The sequence below is a fragment of the Solanum pennellii genome, chromosome 3, assembly GCF_001406875.1.
Source record: "Solanum pennellii chromosome 3, SPENNV200".
In the NCBI taxonomy this organism is placed as follows: Eukaryota; Viridiplantae; Streptophyta; class Magnoliopsida; order Solanales; family Solanaceae; genus Solanum; species Solanum pennellii.
This window is the reverse complement of record NC_028639.1, coordinates 43,373,441-43,398,610: the sequence shown is the minus strand read 5'-3', so window position 1 is coordinate 43,398,610 and position 25,170 is coordinate 43,373,441.

Sequence of the window (25,170 nt, the reverse complement as noted above, 5' to 3'; positions counted from 1 at the left end):
CACACAACACATAACATCTTGCACATAGCACATAACATATTGCATAAAGCACATAACATTATTCATATCATTCGTTCATATGTCATGAGACCTTGGAATCATGGACTTGACATCATGACGTCCCAAAAATGAGGGCTCAAAATATGGGACCTAAAATAGGGAGCCTTCTTTAGCAAACACAGAGTCTTCTTTATTCATTCATACGTACTTCATTTCATTTCATTCATAGGCTATTGTAAACAACAGCTATACCTAGGATGTAGTTTAAGACTTTCATCGCGTTCGCTGTGCAATGATCAAGAATGACCTAGTGTCATTACTTAATTCTATCTCACCCCTTGATTATCCTATCCTAACACCTTTGGTATCATTCAATTTAATATGTTCATCATTTGAGGCTGGCCTCATTCATTCATGGGAAACTTTAACTTTAACCGACATAGATCATGTGACTATCATGAAATCCAGTGTCATGAAACCCCAGACCGAAAAGAGGTGGAATCACCGGCCAAAGTGATCAAAAACATGCTAGTGTACGTGGGAATTCAGCCCCGCCAGATCCCTATGTTGGCAGTATAGGTTCGAAGACTAGGAGATATAAGGAGACCCATACCCGGCATGCCGGACATTCTCATCTCATGATAGTTACGTGAACCTCCGCAATTCCCGAAAGAAGGCATCACCGCTCATAGCTAGTCTATCAGTGCTCACTATAAAGTTCCATTACATTCAAGTCACACGTCATGGAAGTTGGCTTCTAGTAAGAGGACATCATAGCTCAATAGATAATTTCTCATCTCATCATTAGTATTAAGTGTGTTAATCTCAATACTTTCATTAAAGTGTTCATAAAGACTGGTCTCCTCATTAACTTTACACTCTCATAGGTTAGTATGTTATGGTAACATTTACTTAAGATCATTTGAGATTGCTCTCATCTTTTACATTAGCCTCATATCATGTTGTCACCACATTCATTAACATTAGCACATTTACTCTTCATAATTACTCAACCCATTTTACGTGAATGTTCATTTCATCATATCCCAATGCACTTTGCCATTTAGTGTGTTTCACACTCTTACTTTACCCTTCTAGGGTTTCACCATTTCATTGTTCATTTCATCATTTCTTTGTTCATTTCATTGTTCATTTCATCATAAGCCAATTCACATGGACATTTAGTGTGTTTCACACTATTACTTAACCCTTTTAGGGTTACATCATTTCATCACATACATCTTAGGTTCACTTAGTTTTAAACTTATGGTAGACTTATGAGTCTATACATACAAGCCATGGGGCTTCATTCATAGTTTGTCTAAGTGATTCATATTTACCCAAGATTATGAGGTACAGGACTTATTCATCTTGAAGATATGCTAATTGATTTCGATCTTTAGAGGCAGCATTTATTAAATATTGACTTACGTATGACTTATGTGTCAATATGAAATTGGGCAAGGGAAACTCATTTCGGATCCCTTGGACAACACTTAATCCTATTTTAATCTTGATAATCGCATTTTCAGATTTGGGGGACCCTAGTTCGATCCCCATCAACCCCATAATATTTCCTCTCTTTTTCTCCTCTCCTTTTTCATTTATGTCTAGGAGGTTGTGGATTCAATCCCCCACAAACTCATTATTTTTCTTTTAATTGATCTCTTAACATTCTCACCTATCCAAGAGGTTGTGGGTTCAATCCCCACTCTCCGCATTTATTTTCTCCTTCATTTTTCACCTAAGTCGCCCATCCATTCAAGAGGTTGTGGGTTCAATCCCCACTCACCACATCTATTTTTCCTTGCATTTTTCTAACAAAATTTTTATGAAATTTTCATTTAGTGATGTCATGGTTTCAATCCCCAATGACCTCACATTTTAAAAAAAATTTAAACGAAGCTCATTTTTTTAAAAAGTTGGCCGAGACTACAATTTCAAGCAGGCTGGAAATTTAGTCTTTTCCAATCCATTTTTTTCTTAATAATCTTTTGTTGACTTTTTTTGTAGCTTTCATGTAATGATGTCTTGGATTCAATACTTAGTGATTTCACTTATTTTACATTCATTTTTCATTGCATTTTGTACCATTTTTTTTGGCCGAATCCAACCTACCAAATGCTGGAAATTTGTTCACTATTTTCATCTTCTTTTTGTCATCATTCATACGTTAATTCTTAAGGAATTTCGTGGATCATTTGTTGCATCTTTAAGTGTAGTTTTTTTATGATTATATTCAGATAATAATTACCATATCATCATGCAACATTACACAACTTTTACACCTCGTGATTTACACAAACATTCGCACATAAAATTCAACCAGAAAAACATATCATTTTTCACATACTTTCGGTTGACATAACTTAACATGATTACAATCCAAACACATCATCAAGAACAAATTATCACAAAAATCAAACTTCATACTTAAACTACCAGCAAACATACGAAAACATGATCTCTATTTCACATTGAGATCAAAGGGATACTAGGGACAAGGAGTTAGACAAGAACGGGAACAAACCTTGTTTTCGAGTAGATTCATCTGAGCCTTATGGGTTTCTTGGGAAAGGGAACACGAGTAAGAAAACACATAACTTTTATGAAGACCAAACCTCAACATTCTTCCCAAGATCTTGTCCAAAAATAACGTCCAGATCCTTTCAAAGTCAACATCAACTCGACGGACAAACTTCTCTTTGCCTACGTGAATGATTTTGTTTGCTTTCTTATATTTTTGTTGTGAGTTCTTCAAGTGTGAAGAAATTTTGTTTACCTACTGTTTTTGTACGTAATTTAGCAGAGAAAAAAGTGACTGAGAGTTACAGAGACGTGAGAGAGAGAGATGAGCGTGGGAGAGAAGAGTTTTCTTAGGCTTAGGAGTCTAGTTTAGGACTTAGTCAAAAAAGGCTTTATTTAATTATGAAAAATCTGATTTCCTTTTATTTTAAATCATCTAATAACTAATAAACATGAATTAATTACATTAATTTACAAATTTAAATTAAAAAAATTTTAATTCATTGCTTTAACCTAGGTTCGAACCCGAGTGGAGCAAGACTTCACTTCAAGAGCCCTATTTTGAACCTATCTCCCCAAAATTACCCTCCACCTTTTGTCACAACCCAAAACGGGTCGCGAGTGGCACCCACAATTATCTTACTAGGTGAGCGAACCAACAATCTAAACCCCAACGTTTACCAGTATATAAATTTTGAATAGTAAATAAAATGCGGAAGATCCAAAACTCATTAACGAAATCAATTAAATAAACTTCTAAAGTATAATACTTATCCTCCCCAAAATCTGGAAGTCATCACATCAAGAACATCTATCCTCAAATTACTAAGTCTACGAGTATTTACGAAACTAAAATAAGTAGAAAAATGGTCCATGTCCGAACTACAAAGACATCAAGACGCGAAGAAGAGAATCCAGCCCGAGCTAGGAATAATAGCTCACCCTGAGATCTGATGTGCTGACGACTGGCTAGAGTTGTGGACGAGTCGAAGTCAATGGTGCACTTGCTGCACTCCACAAAACAACAAGAAGGAAATAAAAGTAGGGGTCAGTACAAGGAACACGTACTTAGTAGGTATCATCGGCCAACTCAAAATAGAAAGCGATATATACTGAATAATAATATAAAATCAACCACAATACTTAACAGGTGACAATCAACAAGTACAAGAACCATTGGCAACAAGACAAATCACACCTATGAGGACTCAAGCCTCCACACCATACTCATTTGGGAAATAGGTTTTTCGAAATTGAGTATATTAACATAATTCAAGGTTACTTCTCTTTATTCCTACCGTGTCGGAACGTGACACTCCGATCCCCTAATGCTACGTGTCGGAACGTGACACTCCGATCCATTTATTTCATTATTTGAGTTCGTCAAGATTTCTTTATGTCAAGCGTCATCTTAATAGAGAGGATTTAAGATTGAAGATTCAACAGTTTTATCATTCTAACCACCACAATTATACGATCACAACATACAAACACACAATAAAGTATATAAAAGACCTTACAATACCACCCAATACATATCAATCGCTATTTAGAGGTTATCTATCACATAGACATAAACCATAACCTACCTCCACCGAAGAATCGTGATCAAGCAAGCTACTTCTCCAATGCCTTTGCTTTGCTCTTCGTTCTATCTTTCTCGCTCGTTCTCTCTCTCTGTCTTTTTCTTTTTCTTCTCCAGATTCTTTTTCTTTTACCCTAATTATCATATAATTCATTATGATAAAAGTAACCCATTATTTATTTCAAGGTTATCTCCTTTAACCCCCAAGTAAATAAATTATTAAACTTACCCCACTAATTTCATAAAGTTTGTCATGAATAGTCAAAAACAACCCTTTGAAACCTTTAGCAGAAATCTGACCCAGTTGGGGTTACGCGACCTGTGCCGGTCCGTCGTGTCTATGACGGTACGTCCTACAGGTCCGTCACAAAGTTCAGAGAGTTAAATTCAGTAAAGAGCTTTCTGACGGTCCGTCGTGTTTACGACGGTCTTTCCTGCAGTTCCGTCGCGAAGTTCAGAGAGTCGATCTCAGTACCCAGATATCAGATTTGAAGTGTTTTGGAACGAAGGCCCCCGACGGTCCATCGTGCCTATGACGGTTCGTCCTACTCGTCGTCGAGGATAATGAGAAGAGTAGCAGAAGAAAATTCACAAGTATGGGACGACGGAATCCATCACGGGCCGTCGTGACCATGACGGTCCGTCGCGTGATCCGTCGACCCAGTCAGTTTTTATCAGAATAATTTTTACTGCTCGAACCTACTAAACAGGTTGTTACACCTTTTTAATTAAATAATTAATTATATATTTAGGGTAATTACAATAATACCCTTTTCCTGGAAAAAGACCATTTTACTCCAGACCCTCCAAACATAAGATTTCTTCTTTTTAAGTCTTGTAAAGACTCCTTCGAGTAAATCTTCGTATTCGAGAGCCCTACATGGTTGTACCCAACCATTCCTAGCTCAAATAACTCCCCAATATAGTTGTCTTGGATGTAGAAATGGTTCTAAGGTCTGGTTCTACGCGCATCAATCCGTGTGAACCCGGTCTAATCGTTGGCATTCTAGACCTTTTAAGAAATACTTAGCATATTCATTTTTAGGGTTGTCACAATGTAAGGACCTACATATAAAGGTATGTGCTTCCTTTTCTTACCAAATATATTCCCCCCTTCACAGGTTACACCTTCAGAAAAACTTAATCATCTATTTCAAAATTTAAGTCCATGCTTCTTATATATGTATTGGATTTATAACTACTTTGAGATGTATTTAGTCTATCTATGTTGAGATTAACTTTTTTAATAGCTTCATGAACCTATCGCGCCAATTAAATGGTGCTTAACAATATTTAAACCAACAAATCGGGGACCCGTATCTAAACCTATTTAGTGCATGTTAAGAGGACATCTGAATACTTGAATAGATGTTATCTTTATAGATGAACATTATGATGGGTACTTGATCATCAAAACTAACCTTGTAATCGATCACCTAAGCTCTCAACATTTCCTCTATGGTTTGAATGGTTTGCTTACCTAACAATCAGTCTGTGGGTGCGATGTCAAAATGAAATTTATCTTTGTACTAAAACCATTATAACAATTTTTTAGAAATGACAAGTAAACCTAGAAGATCTATATTAGAGGGTACACACGGGAAACCCATGAAACCTGACTACCTCCACTGACTTTGTAGTCTTGTCATCCATGAAGTGAGTGGACATAGTGAAACTTTCCACTATCACCCAAGTGGATTCATGTTGTCTACGAGTATGAGGTAAACTTATAATTATGTCCATATTAATAACTTCCAACTTCCAAGTAGGAAGGTTCATATCCTAAGTCATGCCTCTTTGTTTTGGATATTCTAGCATAACATGTTGAAAATTGGAATTGTTTGCCAAAACATCTTCTATGTCCCTCTTCATGACGTTCCACCTAAAGTCTTCGTGTAAATAATGGGACATCTTAGTGGCAACTCGATGAATGTGATACCTGGAGTTCATAACACATAAGGGACTCTGTTAACGAAACACACCATCTCCCCGTTGGGAGAAAACTTCAATTTTCTATTTATGAACTCCACCTTTCAATTGAAGTCATATAGGTTCAGTGTCCTAGTATTCCTTAATCTTCGCTTCCAATGAAAAGTATTATCCTTTATGAACTATCACCCCACTATATGATGTGTTTGTAAGACAAACTCCTAAGAAATTAAGATGGTGAACTTCTTTGGCTGACTCTAGCATTTTATCCTCAATATGTGTTGCATTACCCGTCGATAAAATGTAAGAGCATCATCTACTACATTATCCTTACCAAGATTATACAGCACATCCATATAATATTTATTAAGATATTCAATCTATCTCCTCTAATGAAGATTCAACTCTTTATTTGTGAACACATCCTGGAGGTTATTATGATCTATAAATATATAACCATGAACACCATACAGTTAATGTCTCTGTAACTTTAGAGAAAGCACTACGGTTTAAACCTCGAGATCATGAGTCGAATAGTTTTTCTCATAGACCTTGTTTTTCCTAGAAGCATAATTTATGACCTTACATCTATGTATCAACACACAACCTTGGCTGAACCTAGATGCATAACAACAACTTATATAACCATTTGAACCATCTAGTAAGGTAAGTCTAATGCTGCACTAAACATGGTCTTGAATTCTGAGATGTTTTTCTCACACTCATCTGACCACAAAAATTTGAAGTTCTTTTGAGTCAACTTGGTCAATTGGGAAGCTATGGATAAAAATCTTTCAACAAACTCCTATAACAACAAGTTAAAACAAACACACTTTTTATAACTGTTGGATATGTGGGTCACGACCAGTTCTCTTTTGCGTTAATTTTCTAAGAATCCACTCAGATCCTTTTGTTTGATAACACATGAAAATGGAAAGCAACATACTGTTATCAGAATACTCACATGCTGAAGTTAGCGAATAGTTGGCGATCTTTATGTGTCTGCACAATCACTATAAGAGGAGACACATGATCTTTCTCACTTTGAGAATAAATGAGGATATCATCGATAATAATGATGAGGAACAAGTCCAAATACTATTTGGACAACATGTTCATTAAGTCCATGAGTATTTTTTAGACCAATAGACAAACCTACAAAGTCTTAATGTCCATGCTAAGTCCTGAATGATATCTTAAGAGTGTTACTATCTCTCACTTAGAGCAGATGGTACCTGGATCTTAGGTCTACCTTGTAAATGCAACTAGAACCCTGAAGTTGCTTGAATAAGTCATCATTCTAGGGTATTGGATATTTATTTTTGACTATGACTTTGTTAAACGGTCGATATTCAATGCACATTCTGTGAGAACCGTATTCCATTTTAAAGATAAAATTGGAGCACCCCATAGAGAGATACTTGGTCTAATGAAGCGTTATCTAAAAGGTTTTTCAACCGCTTTTTTAATATCTTCATCTCAACATGAGACATTTTTTGAGGAGGAATGGAAATAGGTTGGATATCTGAAATTGATCAATTGCAAAGTCAATTTCCTTCTCGTGAGGAACTCCAGGAAGATATTTTTTATAGTCACTTACTACAGGGATAGACTCAAGAGTTTGTGTTCGGAGTTTGCGTTAGGAGTTTGAATCCTTAACCTAAAAAAAATTATAGATATCGCCTTTGGATATAATTTATCTAGCCCTAAGGTAAGAAACGAATCGACCCATAGGCAATGAGTTTTTCTCTTCCATTTTAATATTCGCTCATTTAGAAAATGAAAGCACGGATCCTAGTTCGACAATTAACAAAGGCATAACATGAATACAACTAATCCATGCCTAGAATGATATCGAGGTCTACAATTTCTATTTCTACAAGATCTGCAGAGGTGACTGTCTAAGAGACTGTGATAGGACAATTTTTGCGTACCCGTCTAGCAATAAGTTCGTCACCACCTTGAGTAGAGACTAAGAAGGGCTCAAAAAGAGTTTCCGGACAAACATCGATGTAGACTATGATACATGCAGTTACAAAAGACAGTGTAGCCCCTATATCTAACAATGCATAAACATCTAACGAAAGTCCCGTAACTTACCAACAACCACCTTACGAAAATCTTCCTTGTCCTAGTGAGCCTAGAGAGCATACAACTTGTTCTTGTGCTAACCGCAACCTATATAAGATGAAGTAGCCTGTTTAGTTGGGTTACCTACTAGTGTTGCTAGAGCTACAAATTGAGCCTTATTGTTGTTTCCTCCTTGATCATGCCTGAATGAAGGGAATCCTTGAACCTACGGTCGGGCTGACCACACCCAAAGCACCCTTCATTCCTTGCATGACACTTGACAATATGGTTCTTACAACACTTTGTACAAGTTAGGATAGTTTGTTACCCAAAACACTCCCCTCATATATAGAGAATTCATCCCTACCTGTCGAATCCAATCGAAACCTGGGGGATGAAACATTACCTGATGAAGGTGTGTGGGTTGTATTCCATTTCGTGAATTGTGAGTGATTCTCATCAACTAACAATTTTTTGAGAGTGATCATAGTATCCTATTCTATTCTTCTTGTTTTACTTGACCATTTCGCTAAGCTTATATCCTCAACCTACAAAGCCTAGATATATTCATACCTTCTTAAAGAATAGCATTCTTGCACTTTTTCTACTATAAGATGGATACCCCTTGAAGAAACATACTCATTTGGGCCCTTAGATAGACAACCACGTGTAAAGAAAACCTGGATAGTTGGGTGAACGTATGTTTGTATTCTTTGAACAACATGGTACCCTGATTAAAATTAGTAAACGCTTGATCCTATCTTTTCTAAACTCTCATGGGAAGAATTGATCCATAATTTCATTAATAACTGTAACACCCTAAAACGAACTAAGGTGAACTAAAGCTTTGCTTGTGTGTCCTCATGTGTTTTGGAAAGTTTTACGTGTTCGTTTTGGTTGAAATTAATTGTACAGGTTCCTAAGACCTAGATTACCATGTAAAGGGGTTTAACTTCTGGGTACGACTCCACCTAGGACTAACGAGGTGCCCTAGAAGAGGACCTCGTCTCTTTGTCAGGATGGTGCCAAGCACTGACCATTGACTCACCTTGGGCATCAATTAGCCCTGAAAGTTTTGCAAGGCCTGCCCAATATGGAGGCTCTGTCTCAATCAACAGACCCCATAAAAGGGGTGACGACTGGGCGACAGTCCATCACTAAGGGGGCGTAGGTTGTGCCTGCAAAAGCTGTCAAATTTTCTGCCAAAGCTTGGGGTGTTTGGTAAATTCACCCCAAGTCATATATGAACCATGGATGATTATTTTAGTATATTTAAGGTATATTAATAGGTTTCAAACACTATAATTTTATACTTCATTTTAGAAAACCCAAAATCCCTATTTCAAGAAAGACTCTCTCAAAACCCCATAGAAGATTGGACTCAAAGAAGGGCTTGGAGGGCTTGTTGTGGTCAACTTCTTCATAAATAATTAGTGGCTTTATTCTCATTTTGGTATGATAGTCATCCTTGAAATTCCATACATTCAAGGAGCCACTTCTAAATAATTTCTAAAAGAATTTAGACTTCAAACTTCTTTATTCCTTGACTCTAAGTATTGGTCATTGTATAAAAATGTTTTATTGATTAAAATGAGTTTTTCTTAGTATTAATTTATTATTTTAATGTCAAAACACCAATGAAAACATTATTATGGTTTTAATTAACTTTTAGCTTATGAAATGGGTTTAATGAGCATGATTAGGAAATGTTTGGGTTATGGTTTCTTTATGGTATGTTGTGATTTAGTTACTTCCATAATTGCAATTTTACGATTTATTATAGAGGAATTTATTATTGCTGGTGAGATCTTGTGTTAATGGTAAGTTGGTCACATTGTTTAGCTCTTATGATGAAATGTTCTTCAGTGGTATGGCCGACCTTTAGTGGTGGTGTTTAATTAAAGTATATGAATATGAATTTACACATATATTGTGAATAAGGATATAAAGTAATATTATGTTAAGGAAGATGATAATGATTTTATTATTGTTGATGTGCTTTATGATGTTTTGTTATGTGAAGTATGCTAGAAATTTTGTCTAATTGAATTATATGTTTATGTGAAGCATGCTTAAGTGTGGAATATGATGAATGAAGGTGTAATAATTTTTAAAATTCAATGTTACAAAAATGTTGATTGTGTGAAAGGTTTGCTCACATTTTACACACACACTAACACCTTGAATGAATGGATGAATGAAACTAAAGAATGTGAATGAAAAAGGGAGTTTTGGTGTGAACACTCTTCGTGAGTTGAGATGAAGTGTTAAGTAGGAACATCACTATTCCCAAGAGTTTTCTAAGATAGGTCGGAGGTTGGATGAGTAACCTCTAGGGATAAGTACCCTTCATGAGTTGAGATGTTGTGCTAATTAGCTATCCCTAAACCTATAGTAATGAATGTTCAAGACTCTGTGGGGAGTTATGATTAGCATTGAGAGAATTTGAAGTAGGGGTGGGTGCACATTGTGAGCAAAGTGTTGCACCCAATGTACCTCTTGAGATGAGTACTCCTCGTGAGTAGAGAGTGAGTTACTTAGAAGAAATCTCCTTATCCCTTAACTATGTGTCCGCATAGGTGTAGCCATTGGACAATCCATGTAAAGGCTAAAAGACTGACTCTACCCTAGGCAAGTGGGGATCCCTCATCCCATATGGGTGATATCTGGATTTCATGTGTAGCCCTCATGTTCTATTTCGGTTAAAGATATCCGCCAGAAAAGAATGTAATGAACTAAGTCTCCAAAAGAGTGTACTACTTAGTGTAGGTTGTTGTATGGAATGCTATTTATCCATTGCACAAGTAGACACTCGAAAGGGGAGTCTTGGTGTGTCTTCGTCTTTAATATATTAATGTGTTGTTATATAATGAAATGAAGTTATGTGACTTAATGTCTACTGTCAATAATGCATGCTAAAATTATGTCTTGTATAATGAAGTTATGAACGATGAATATGGTGTACCTAACTTAATGGATTCCTCAAGGAGCACAAAATGGGAGTAGTAGTATGGGATGCTATTCTCTAATTGCACTTTGTTTACATTATAAGTCCACATGGGAAGGGTACTTATGTGATGTTCTAGATGCAAGTATGTTTCTTTAATGTCTAGCTATAAGATGTGGATTCGTACCCCAACGAAGTAAGCTTATAATAGGTAGTCTTGAGGGTCACTTGGGTGTATATTGGAGGAATTGTATGGGCGGCTCCTTCATGTTTGACCTTAGTGAATCTAGGGATAACCTTGGTTAGGGAAACTTTTAGTGGGTGAGTTCACTGTGTTTTTTGTATGGATGTGTTCACTGTAAAGTTGAGTTCATTCTAATTATTTTAGAGTTCACTATGATGTTATATTTTATGCTAAAATTATGAATGTCCTTTCATATGTGCTAAATGATGATCTATATGCTATTTCACTTCTATATTCATGAAAGTTTTACTTAATTAGCATGAAAGATTATTTCTACCAAAATGTCCCTTTTCGCATGTTTTTGCATATACCATACTTAGTATATTGTCTTGTACTAACCCTATATTTTCTATACTTTATAAGTATATGTTGGAGGCAAGTTGAATACTATAAGGAAAGCTTGGGAATCGACTCTTTCAAGAATAAGTATGTTCTCATACATTCAAGGGCATAGTTCTATTTCTTAGTTTCTACTATTAAGACTCATTATGTATTTTCCTTTAATGTAAAGTGTCGTGTCACTAAGATATTATGTTGTGTCTTTAAGATGGCTTGCGACAACGAGACTACTTTTTAGTATTTATAAAAGATATTTCCTTGTTATTATAAATATCGTGAAAAGTTTTAATTCCGCACTACTTTTCATGTCTTATGTAATGAATGATACCAAATGGCTAGTACAAGACCTCCGAAAGGTCAAGTACGTAATTGTCCGACCTAAGGGTTACCCTAACTTTTAGGTGGATAATTCGGGTTGTGACTAACTTGGTATTAGAGCGTAAGTTATGGGAAATAGTTTAGGGTCGAAAAGTCTCACAAGCCACGTCTAGTAGAGTGTTGGTCATAGGTGTGAGTCGCGACACATCCATGAGTCAGAGGCTATAGGACGATAGAGCTTCACTTTCTTCATTACTCTTGTATCATGCCATAGAACTTAACTCCATAAGGTCTCTCTCTTCTTTTACCTTGTCCGGTGGTCTTCTAGATGTGATTGCTTTAAACGGGAGATATTTTTAGGTTTGAGCGAGAGAAAAGTGATTTTTGATGCTTATGATAATTTTTTAGCTAGAAGAGTAGATGTGAAGGTGAGATTTGAGGATTGTGATGTGATGCCATTTATGGCTATGTGTGAGTTATGAGACTGGAAGTATTGTGTTGTGAAATTTTATAGCGATGTAGTTCTAAGCATAATAAGAGTTAAAAATGGTTCAATGAAGTCCTTTTTGGGGGGAAATGAGTTATCTTGTAGTTGTGTGCAATGATAGTAGAAATATTAAGGCATAACTTTGTGGAGTATCAAAAGTATGTGGTAATGTTGTGATAAAGAAGGGATTTTATTCCATGAGTTGGGATATGTGATGCCTAAGAGTTGAGTGAGGTGATCCTTATGGGTGTTGTCCTATATTTAATCCTAAGAGGAGGGTGTTATGCTTGACTTGTAAGGTTGGTGTTTAGTCTTGATGTGCATGAGTTAAGGGAGTATGAGTTCCTACCTTGTGAGAGGTGTAGTGCTACTTTGAAGTATGAGATCTTGAAGATGGCTTTACCCTAAGTGGAGGAGAATGAGATAAGTAGAAAGGTAGTTGATATCCTTAAAATTTCTTAGTTGAGTACAAAGGTAGTTGACAACCTTAAAATTTCTTCTATCCCTATTCAAGCTTGAGACCAAAATCTTTGGTAGTTTAGTAAAGATTAAAATTCTTGCTTATTAGTATGGGTTGCATTCTCTTTAAGTAATGAGTGCCTTTTTGATGATATAATGTTTTGTACGCACCTGATGATATCATGATTACATGGGGGAGATTGGTAGTTACTCTATATTTCTTATGTTAAGGTGTAGCGAATGACATTGCTTAATCTCTTAAAAGTTTTTTTGTCATGTCACAATGTCAGTTAGTATGATTTTGTCTCTCATGTTGTCATGCCTTCATGTTAAATGCTTTAAAGTTGAATGAATGAATTTTTTGCATGTTTCACTGTTATTGTTTCTTTATTCACTATAAAAGCTTCAAAAATTTGAGTTAATTGCATTTTTTATGATTTGTTGTTTCAGTGTGAGTATAAATAATGTGTGTGAGCACATTTAATATTGGAGAAGGTAGTTCCTCCATAAATGAAGAAATGAGGGTGTGTTCCTTTTTAAGTTGCAAAGTTGCCTGTGTTGTCAATTTCTTGTCAATATGTAGGTGTGTTCCTTGCTAAGTTGGTGCATTAACTATTAATGTCTTGACCTTGATGTGATTTTCTATAATCTTCTAGTTGAACACTTCATGTCCTTAATAATTTTTAGTGTCATTCGAGGATGAATGTTATTCAAGGTGGAGAAGAATCTAACACCCTAAAAGAAACTAAGGTGAACTAGAGCTTCGCTTGTGTATCATCAGGTAATTTTATGTTAAAATGGTTAATAATGATCTTTTTAAGCAGTGTCTATAGTTTGGTAATGTTTGGAGGTCAAACGTCCAAGAACGCCCACAACGTTCAGAAAATGCGCCTTAGAAAGTGCTTGTGTGTCCTCATATGTTTCAGCAAGTTTTACATGTTCGTTTTGGTTGAAATTGAGGGTGGAGGTTGCTAAGACCTAGATGACCATTTATAGGGTTTAACGTTCGGGTATGACTCAACCTAGGACCCATGAGAAGCCCTAAAAGAGGACCCTGTCTCTTTTGCAGGATGCTGCCAAGCAGTGACAAACGACGGACACAAGGGACAAACTGTTGGTCAAACGATAGCCCATCGACATTTGGCGTCGATTGTACCTGAAAGTTATGCAAGGTCTGCACAATATGGATACTCAGTAAGCATCGACGGACCTGATCAAAGGGCGTCGACTGGGCGAGGATCCGTCAGTAAGGGGGCATAGGTTGTGCCTGCAAAAGCTGTCCAATTTTTTTCCAAGGCTTGGGGTGTTTGATAAATTCACCCCAAGTCATTCATGAATTATGGATGACTATTTTAGGGTCTTTTATGTATATTAAGAGGTTTCAAACACTAAAGCCTTTTTTAGACTTCATTTTCAAAAACCCAAAAACCCTCTCTCAATAACACTCTCTGAAAACCCCATAGAATCTTGGACTCAAGGAAGGTCTTGGAGGGCTGGTTGTGGTCGACTTCTTCATAAAAATTTGTGTGTTTATTCTCATTGAGGTATGGTAGTCATCCTTGAACTTTCTTTAATTCAATTAAACACTTCTAAATGATTTCTAAAAGGGTTTTAAACTTCAAACTTCATTATTCCATGACTCTAAGTATAGGTCTTTGTATGTAAACGTTTTTATAACACTTTGAATGTCTAAATCGTGTAGTAGATCCCAACACAAGTGTCAAAAGGTTTAGAAACTGTTTTAAGGTCTATATTACTGAATGTAAGTCAATTAGGAAGTTTAGAAATCAAAACGTCAAAGAACGTCCATGACGTCCGGAAACTAGGTCAATGACGTACTAGCGTGCCTTAGACTATTTGATTAGATTTTAGGAGTCGTAAAATTATTAAAATTTGTGTAATAGTGTATAAAATGTATTATAGTTAGTTCATAGTCGAAACATATGGGCAAGACTCCCCAAGGACAAACCAAGGGCCCTTGAGGAGAACCTTGCGACATGGCAAGAAGCTGCCTAAGGCAGTGTTCACAGAGTCCATGGGATTTTACTCTGGGGAAGTTCATTCCTTTGATGGATCATAACTTATATAAAGTATATTATCTATAATAAGGAACGAAGCGCACTGAAAAAACCTATTGATTCTTGCCAGTCATAACAACAAGAATGAGTTAGCCTTCGTTTGCCCCATTGACGAAGTCATAAGTTGTGGTGAATCCGTGTTACTACTATAAAGTGCTTTCCATAGTTCAATAGAGAAAAGAGAGAAGAGCAGGCCGATTTTGTTTACTTTATTATTAAACATAAACAAAGAATCCATTGACTTTTAATGCCGAAACCTTGAAAGAAAGGAAAGGCCTCTTTTCATCCAAAAAATCTCTTCCTTATGTGAGTGAATGCGGAAGATTAGTTTCAAGCCACTACCTCTAGATCTGCCTACAAAAGAGTTCTGGTTATGCCTGATCATTATAACATTCATAAACGAGATTAATAGATGAATAGAGGAGTCCAGCCACAATCATATTTATTCGTGTGGGAGGAGTTCAACAGCTCGAACTCAGAGAGATGAGCATAAAATTTCCCCTACTCAAAATAGCGAAAGGATAAGAATACAACTATCTAATCGGGATCACATTTCCAACCATTCCTTTGATGGCCAAAAGGTGAAGAAGTTTTTAAGTTGCCACAAATGGTTCGTGGTCCAATCAACTTGGCATCGATTGCCTCCATCGATGGAAAATTAGAATATTTGACCAAGGGCCTGTTTATAGAAGTCTCTGAACTCAACGATGGGCCAAAAGGATGGTTAGTCCCATGGTCCGTCGGTTGACACACGAGGCATCGATGGGGTCCCACGGGTGAGTGACCTGTTTTTTTGCTCGTTTTTAGTAATGTTAATTTAATTAAATAGGGTTTTCATTAATTAGTTAGGAGTTTTGGGAAGACTAATTATGTGGAATTGAAATATCTTGAACTATGGATTGTTAGTTGTTGGCTAAGATGTAAATGTTATAAGGATTTTGATAACATACCAATGTGACTTATCATGATGTGATTATGTAAATATGCTAACCTCACTTATATGAATTCTAACTAAAGGACTATACTGATCCAATTCTTATTGAGCTAAGATGATGATGTTTATATAAGGGATAGACCCTATGACCTACAATAAGCTATGATGATTAATAAAGACATTAAAGAAATTTCAAAAGGGACTTTACCTTAGCACCAAGTGAACTAGAGTGATGGGTTCCCTTTCCACATAGGGAAGGTAGTACCGCTAACGTACTATTGAGATTGGAGACTACAATTCATGTAGTATAGAGAATTTCGCAATTATATGTCCTAGTTCTTGAACTATGTTACGCCCATAGAAATACTAGCTAGTGGATCGACGTAGTTGCTATGTTCATGTTTTTGTACTACCTTGGTAAGTAGTCAGCCTTCCTTCGGTTTAGGGTTCTATTATACCAGATTCCACGTAAGCTCATGTGGTCTATGTCGGTTATGTAATACCTCGAAAATGACTTAGGTGAAACTAGAGACTAACATGGTTCTTTTGAAGGTATAAAGTCCTCAATTGGTATAAAATGTCGTATTGAGAGAGTGTCTAAGAGTTTAGGTGCACTGGAAGCCAAACGTCAAGGATGACTAAGATGTTCGACGACTAAGTCACCTATGTGCCACATGTGTGGTTATATGTCTATATGTGTGTTTCATGAGCTTATGAGGTCCTCATATGAATAATTATAGTGTTTATAGGAAGTGTGTCAAGTTTCGTGAATTTTGGAGGTCAAATGTCCAAGAACGTCCATGACGTTCGAAAGGTTTGCCTTGAAATGATCTTGTGTTTCTTGGCATGTTTCGTCACGTTTTATGTGTTTATTTTGGATGAAATTCTTGTGGGAGGTCGTAATATCGTATACAAACATATTCGGGTTGTAAACATCTGGGAAAACATCCCCGAGGACCATCCAAGGGTCCTTGAGAAACGACCCATTACTTCAAGCAAAGACTACCAAGACAGCCCCAAAAGATGGAGGCAGTAGACGACTCGTGGTCCAGTCGACGCCCCCTAGATGGGTATCATGGGTCAGTACTTAGGCGTGGGACAAGGAAAAGTCACGGACCAGCCTCAATCCCAAACTACTTTATGGGTTAAGTGATATTGACTTCATGCGTAGGAATTCTAGTGTAGTTTTGTATGGGCTATTGTTTGATGTAATAAATGTATTGAATTGATATCTTTGTCTTCATAGATTGATAAATCTATAGTGAATTGACTTTGACCTAGTTTCATTGAATATCATAGTTATGTATTGTATTATTGGTTATGGCTATGGGTAAGAGCCATATGATATTGAATCGGATGATCTGGCTATGGATTGAAGTGGTTAGAATATTTTGGTGGTACGCTGCCCTAATTTTCTTTATTTTATGTTAATTATACTCGAATAATGCTATGATTGGTATGGTTCACTTATGGTGGCGGTGCCATTAGCTTAACTACAACTCTCAAAAACAAATTATCTTTCTTCTCTTTTCTTTCTCTCTCTAATGATAGACACCATTGAAGACTAGACAGGGGAGGGATTTGGTGGCTGTAAATGGACTATTTCTCCATCAATTCATAATCAATTAACAAGGTATGGGATCTAATTCACCTTCGATACCACTTTCCTCAAAGTGTTCCTTGAAAATTTATTTCTAAATTGAGTTTTCAATAGGGTTTTAATCCAAATACTAAATTGATGTTGTGAATTGATTTATTTATGTTTTATATTGGATAATATAAATTTATTAACATGTATTCTATCCTAATATTGACATATCATGATGGTTTTGTCTAGTTTGTAGAAGATAGCCCTCAACCCTTAACCCTAGATTTGATTTTGATAAAAATTAGGTTGTATTTGGTTCAGTTAAGTTGGCTATTGATTGAATTACCATTAGATGATGTTATTATATTAATCATTAACAAATTAGAGTGAATTGTAGTGTTTCATTCTAGTTCTTTAGAAAATGATCTAGGATAAGAAGTGGATTGACCTAAGTATCTTGTCTTAAGCTATGATCTAGTATTGAATTGTGATATAGTGTTTCCTCTAGTTTTGTTATCAAGTTGATTATTGATTTATGATGATGTAGACAAAAAATTTGGATTGAATTATAGATTATGTTAAGACCTTGATGATGAACTATGAAGGAGACATGGTAAGTCTTATGATCTCTGTCTTTTACTTCAAATTATGTTTAATTATGATTAAGTCATGATGTTGTATTGGAGTATACCTTGTATTAGGGTTGATAGGGTGTTATGATGTTGAATTAAAATTTTTTTATTATGATTGTGAGGTTGATTAAATGTAAATTTTATAAGGATGTTGATGATTACTAAGTTTTCTTATGATGATATGAAATGCTAATGTGCTAACTTCACCTATATGAATTGTAATGAAAGAACTTTCATACATGCTATTCTTATTGAGCAACGATGATGATTATGACATAAAAGGGTTATACCCTATGTCCTAAACTAAGATATGATGATTATTAAAGACGTTAAAGACATTTCAAAAAGGAAATTAGCTAAGCACCGAGTGAACATGACAATGGGAGGTTATGACTTTCCTTAGAGGAAGATTCACCCAATAGTTCTAAACGTGGTGTTGACTCCCCAAAGATGGAAACTCATCCAATGGTTTCCCATGAGAGGAGGCACCAATTGCCAAGTGGTATGTAGAGGGATAATACCTATCTCTTAGTTCTTGAAGTATGTTGCCCCCATAAGAAGACTAGCTAGTGGATCCACCTAGAAAGTTATGTTTATGTTCGGTTTTACTTTGTCCTGTAAACCATCTTCAATCAGTGTAAGGTTTTACACCACTTTATTCCATACTTAGCTCTTGTGGCCTATGTCGGTTAAGGAGAGTGTTCCATAAATTAAAAGTAACAAATGAAGATAAACTAACTAAGGTGACTTGAGAGGTTTGACTTAGCCTAGGTAGGGGTGTGGGACTCTAACTATGCCTTACACTAGTTTGCCATGATGGAAGCTTTAGAGGGTTGATATTATCTATGTATATGATAATGAATGCAAAAGATGATAGTATCATGACTTTACAAGTAAATGACACTATATGGTGATTGATATTCTTATGAACATGTAATTGGTCTATGTTGTAAAAGTATAATGTTGTATTTCCTTAAAAGGTTATGTTATGTGAAGTTCAATATTTGCAATGATTGTTGTTGGGTAACTTGATTGAGTAAGGTTATGGGTCTTTGTTTGGTTATTGCACTTGTTGACTTTATGAGGATTCTTTGGTATTACTCTTGTTTATTATGATATGGCGAACTCTTATCCATGCTTGTGATGTAATTACTTGATGATAGGGTTATATTTGATTATGGTCTAATGTATATTGAAAAGTATGTTATTTTCTTTGACTTGATAAATATGCCTTATTGATTTGTATGATTTCCTGGATTATGCATAAGGCTTTTCAAAGAATAAAATAGCATGTCTTCATAAATGTCCCTCTTCCTTGGCATGATTTAAAAGTATCTGTGCATATGGTCTCATACTTAGTACAAGTGGTGTACTAACCCCAAATTTTCCTTTTTCCCAAACATTTTAGGTTCCGGTTGTTGAAGTGTTTAGAAGGCAACTTAATAAAGTCTTAGATTCTTGACCATACAAGTAGTGTAGGTCCATATTGTCCGAGGGTGATGCCAATATCGAGGTTATGTTTTTGGTTTAGTTATAAGACTCTTACGTTCTATTTCCTTTTATTTTAGTAGAGATTGTATAAATCCTATATGTGGCTATCCTTACATTGATGTTTGGGATATGTCCAAATTGCTAATCGTATTAGATGGTTATGAGATGAGACAATCTTTGAAGACTATTTTCTATCTTACATATATACTTAGGTGAAATAAAAGTAGAAGGCTATGTAACCTTCATATACGAATGGTATATGTATACTCGGTATATATGTTATGTGTATGTAGAGATCTATGGAAACCTTCAAGTAGAAGTAAAGAAAAGTTTTAAATTTTTAGCTAAATTTGACCTATGAATGTAATAAAATATAATCTAAGAGGTTTTTCTTAGTCCTCGACTAGGACACCGACACCGGTTACGTCTATGGGGTAAACCTGGATGTGAAAAACTTGGTATCAGAGTGTGAGGTAGAATTATCTTTGAGTTAATATCTCTCTCTCAACCATGTCTACGTATGTTCGTATTCATAATTGCTAAGTGTGCCAGGCTTCTGGATAAGAACCTACGTGATGCCTAGGAAACTCTCGCTTTCTTGGAAATCTAATAACGTGCCACTAGAGTATACTTGTGGTATGCTTTTGCATCTAATCCTATTGTTGTGATTATAGGAAAATTAACACTCTAAAGAATGCGGCACGAAGTCTTGAAGAGGATATTGCCAATGCGGGAATTCCCGTGGTGATCAAGTTCCTCCTCTTGAGGAAGGTGGGAATGATGACCAAGCTTAGGTCAATCCTCCACCTTTTGACGGATGGTGACATAAGGGTTGCCCTTATCCAATTGTCCCAAGACGATACCGCACAAGCCCAAGCAATGACGGCCCAAGCTAATCAGGAGGTTGTACCCCATCCTTATCAACGACTCGCTACTATGACCTCCCGTATAAAGGATTTCAATCAGATGAATTCTTTTACATTCTACGAGTCCAAGGTAGAATAATACCCCCAAGAATTCATCGATAAAGTCTACAAAATACTCTTGGCTATGGGATTGTCTACTATTGAGAAGGCCGAGTTAGCCACTTATCAACTCAAGGATGTGTCTCATGTATGGTATATCCAATGGAGGGATACTAGGCTATTAAGGGGTGATCCGGTGACTTGGGAGATCTTCAAGAAGGCTTTTCTTGATTAGTTCTTTTCTAGGGAGATGAGGGAAGCCAAAGTGGTGGAGTTCATCAACCTTTGCCAAGAAGGTATGAGTGTTCATGAATACTCTTTGAAATTCAATAAATTGTCAAAATATGCTCCATCATTGGTTTTCGATCCTAGAGATGAAATGAGTCGCTTTGCGACGGGGGTGTCGGATGATTTGCAAGAAGAGTTTCATTCTTCTATGCTACACAACAACATGAACATTTCTTGTGTTATGGTTCATGCCAAACATGTGGAAGAGGCCAGAGCTAAGAGGAAGAGTAGATATTCTAAGAGGGCAAGATCTTTTTTGTGGCAGGTTCTTCAAAGAATAGGCTTGAGATACAAAACAAGCCTAGATCTAAAAAGCGGGTCTCTAATCAAGTTCCATACAAGTTCCCTAAGTCTTGTGATGATAAAGTGATTCAACATAGATCCCTAAACGGAAAGTGTGGAAACTCACGCAATGAGAAGCCTACATGTGCCAAGTGTGGAAAGGGTCATTTTGGTGAATGCTTCGTTGGAATGGGCAATTGTTTTGGTTGTGGCAAGAGTGTCCATAAGTTTGGGGATTGCCATAATATTAAGGTTCAAGAAACGTGTGGTCAATCTCAAGCAAGTGGTTCAAATGAGGATCTAAAGAAGAACCTCTATTATGCTCTGCGCTCTAGGGGTGAGCAAGAGACTTCTCCCGACGTGGTGACCGCTATTTTTAAAGTTTGTATATTGATGTCTATGCCTTACTTGTTCCCGGTGCTACTTTATCATTTGTTACCCCCCCCCCAAGTTGCTAAAAAGTTTGACATTTTGCTCGACATTTTGCATGAACATTTTATAGTGTCTACGCTGGTTTATGAGTCTGTTGTTGCAAAAAAGGTGTATAGAAATTATCCTATAATGTTGCCCAATAGATTTTCTTATGTTGAACTAGTAGAACATGATATGCTTGATTTTGTTGTCATCTTGGGTATGGATTGGTTGCATTCTTGTTTTATGTCTATTGATTGTAGAACGAGGGTGGTAAAGTTTAACTTTCCAAATGAACGCGTTGCTCAGTGGACGGGAGAGAATCCTATTCCTAGAGGTAGTATCATATCTTATCTAAAAGCAAAATGATCTCTAAAGGTTGTATATACAATTTTGTAAAAGTCCAAGATCTAGACTCCGAAATTCCTCCCATTGAGTCGGTCCCCGTAGTGAGTGCATTTCCGGAGGTCTTTCCCAATGATCTTCCAGGTATTCCTCGGAAAAGGGAAATTGATTCTGATATCGATTTGCTACCTGATACAAATCCCATTTCAATTCATCCTTATTGAATGGATGCAGCCGAATTGAAAGTGTTGAAGGCTCAACTCAAAGATTAACTGGATAAAGGCTTCATTAGACCCAGTATTTCTCCATGGGGTGCTCCGGTTTTGTTTGTGAAAAAGAAGGATGGGTCCTAAAGAATGTGTATTGATTACCGCCAACTCAATAAAATCACAATCAACAACAAGTATCCTCTCCATCATATTGATGACTTGTTTGATCAAGTCCAACAGGCAAGCTACTTTTGTAAGATTGACTTGAGATTGGGGTATCACAAACTTAGGGTAAGAGGTGAGGATATACCAAAGACAGCGTTTCGGACTAGATATGGTCATTATGAGTTCTTAGTAGTGTCCTTTGGTCTCACTAATGCTCCGGCGGCGTTTATGGACCTAATGAATAGGTTGTTTGAAAGTTACCTATATTAATTTGTCATGTTCTTCTTCGACGATATCTTAGTATATTCAAAAAATGAGGGTGATCATATGAATTATTTGAGGATGGTGTTGCAAGTACGTAAAGAACAACAATTGTCTGCCAAATATATCAAATATGAGTTTTAGTTGAGGTCGGTGACATTTTTTGGTCATATCATCTCTTGTGATGGAGTTGAGGTTGATACAAGAAAGACGGAAACGGTAAAAAATTGTCCTAGACCATTGACTCCAACCTACCATAGGAGTTTTTTGGGTTTAGCGGGTCGTTATCAGAGGCTTGTGGAGGGTTTTGCATCCATTGCATCTCCTTTGAATACTTTGACCCAAAAGTTTAAGAAGTTTGAGTGGTGTGAGGCATGTGAGAGGAGCTTCCCAATTTTGAAGGATAGGTTTACATCCGCTCCAGTGTTGACTTTACCGGAGGGAACAAAGGGTTTTGTTGTGTATTTTGATGCATCCCGAGTGGGTTTGGAGTGTGCTATTATGCAACAGAGGAAAGGTGATTGCCTATGCTTCAAGGCAACTTAAGGTTCATGAGAGAAACTATCTAACTTATGACCTTGAGTAAGCGGTCGTGGTATTTGCTTTGAAAATATTGAGGCATTACTTCTATAGTGTCCATGTTGATGTGTATACCGACCAATAAGAATCTCCAAAATGTGTTTACCCAAAAGGAGTTGAATCTCCAACAGAGAAGGTGGCTATAATTGTTGAAAGATTACGACATGAGTGTCCTCTATCACCCCGCCAAGGCCAATGTAGTTGTGGATGCTCTATGTCGTATTACTATGGTTAGTGTGTTTCACATAGAAGAAACCAAGAAAAACCTTCTGACAGATGTTCACAAGTTTGCTAGTTTCGGTGTGAGGTTGGATGATTCTCAGAATTGTGGTTTCATGGTCTATCATAACTCAGAGTCATCATTGGTAGTTGAGGTGAAGTCCAAACAACAGCTGAATAAATCATTGATGGAGTTGAAGGAATCGGTCCTTGGAAAGCTTAATGAGGCAATCTCCTTAGGGGTGATAGTGCTTTGAGTTACCAAGGAAGATTGTGTGTTCCTAAGTTAGATGAGTTGAGGAACCGGATCCATGAGGAAGCCCATAGGTCCCGCTACCCAATTTAGTCGGGTTCGCCAAAAATGTACCTGAACTTAGGGAAGTATATTGGTGGGAAGGTATGAAGAAGACATAGCAGAGTTTGTTGCTAGGTGTCCAAATTCCCAACAAGTCAAAGACAAACATCAAAAGTCGGGTGGCTTACTATAAGAAATCCAAGGTCGTACTAGGAAGTGCGTTGACATCAAAATGGATTTTGTAGTAGGTTTTCCTTAGACTCAAAAGCAATATGACTCTATATGGGTGGTTATGGATAGGTTAACCAAGTCTGCTCACTTTACTCCCGTCAAGTCTACTTATTCGATGGAAGATTATGCTAGGTTTTTCATAAATGAGATAGTGTGTCGCCGTGATATTCCATTATCCATCATATCGTATAGGGGTGCACAATTCACATCTAGGTTTTGGAGGTCATTCCAAGAAGGGTCGGGTACTAAGGTGAAGTTGAGTACCGCTTTTCATTACCAAACGGATGGTCAAGCGGGGCGTACTATTCAAATCCTTGAGTATATACTTAGGGCTTGTATTATTGATTTCAAGGGAAAATAGGATAAGTTTTTTCCTTTGATTGAGTTTGGTTAAAATAATAGTTTTAATTCTTCAATCTCCATGGCTCCCTGTGAAGCCTTGTATGGTAGGAGGTGTAGGTCTCCTATTAGGTTATTTGAAGTGGGTGAGCCTTCTCTTCTTAGTCTCGATTTTATTTTTAAGACTTTAGGAAAAGTTCATATCATAAGGATACCGTTGAAAATGGCCTATAGTCGCCAAAAGTCTTATACCGATCATAGGAGAAGGGACTTGGTATTTGGAGAAGATGATAAAGTGTATTTGAAAATTGCACCTATGAAAGGGGTGGTTACATTTGGTAGGAAAGGGAAGTTGATTCCTTCTTATGTGGGTCCCTATGAAATCTTGCAAAGGGTTTGTAAGGTTGCAAATGAATTGAAACTTCCTAGTGAATTTGCTTCGGTTCATCCGCTGTTCCATGTTTCCATGCTTAAGAAGTGTATCGGTGATCCCTAGTCTATTGTTCCTATTGAGGGTCTTGGTTTGAAGGACAACCTCGCTTATGAGGAAGACCCAGTTCAAATTCTTGATAGACAAGTCAAGAATGTGAGGAATAAAGAGGTGGCTTCCGTAAAGGTGTTATGGAAGAATCATCTAGTTAAGGGTGCAACATGGGAGGCCGAGGCCGACATGAAGTACCATTACCCTAATCTATTTGATAACTAAGGTTATTAATTCTTAATAATAATGAAATTAATGAAAAAATTGAGGTTGCTTTGATTTTTGTTGAAGTCTTGCAAAATGTAAATTTTGAATGACTTTATAGTGACTTATAGTGAACTTCTGAATTTGAACTTGAAATTTTGCTCTTTGGCTTGTTTGAGTAATCTTGTGCATTTTTATATGATGAGTCTTTATGAAATGATATGTAGAATGTTGGTAAGTTGAACCTTCGCTTAATTGACTAATGTAAA